Source organism: Adelges cooleyi, unplaced genomic scaffold, assembly GCF_023614345.1.
Source record: "Adelges cooleyi isolate 19-005CV unplaced genomic scaffold, UGA_ACOO_1.1 ACOO_flye_CR_arks_rails_tigmint_CR_PRNA_303, whole genome shotgun sequence".
Lineage (NCBI taxonomy): Eukaryota > Metazoa > Arthropoda > Insecta > Hemiptera > Adelgidae > Adelges > Adelges cooleyi.
In genome coordinates, this window is record NW_026095975.1 from 246 (window position 1) to 724 (window position 479).

The following is a 479-nucleotide window of genomic DNA, read 5'->3' on the forward strand; positions in this document are numbered from 1 at the left end:
ATAAAATTAAACAAGTCCACAACTATTTTCGAAATTTAATGAATTGTTATTCTTCAAAAACTATGATTGTATTGTACACATGTAATTTCGAAAAATATTATGGATCTGACTTATTCAAAATAATTTTGAGTCGTCCATCGTGATTATGAACAAGTCATAATAATTTTGGGTCTTCCCCGAGAAGGATTTTGACTTTTCCATATTAATTTTGAGAATTCCAAAATAATTTTGGAATTTTTTCTACCCAATTATGATTTTTCCAATATTATTTTGGTTTTTCAAAAATTAAGTCAAACAAATTTAATATTATTTAAATGTGCTTTTAAGACGTTTATTTGGGCCGTTCCCGGTGGTACTGCAATACCGGGTCAACCCGCGGTGGAGTAGGAGCAAGCCCCAAATTCTCCACCAATTTAAAAAAATTAGTTTAACATTTGAACCCCACGATGTGAGGTGTATCAGATGTTAAGCTGATAAGA

General features: G+C 30.9%; 1 pseudogene; it reads right to left on the bottom strand.

Moving 5' to 3' along the window:
* Positions 1-330: 330 nt before the first annotated feature.
* On the bottom strand, positions 331-479 carry LOC126839477 (U2 spliceosomal RNA; annotated as a pseudogene; the record flags this gene model as incomplete).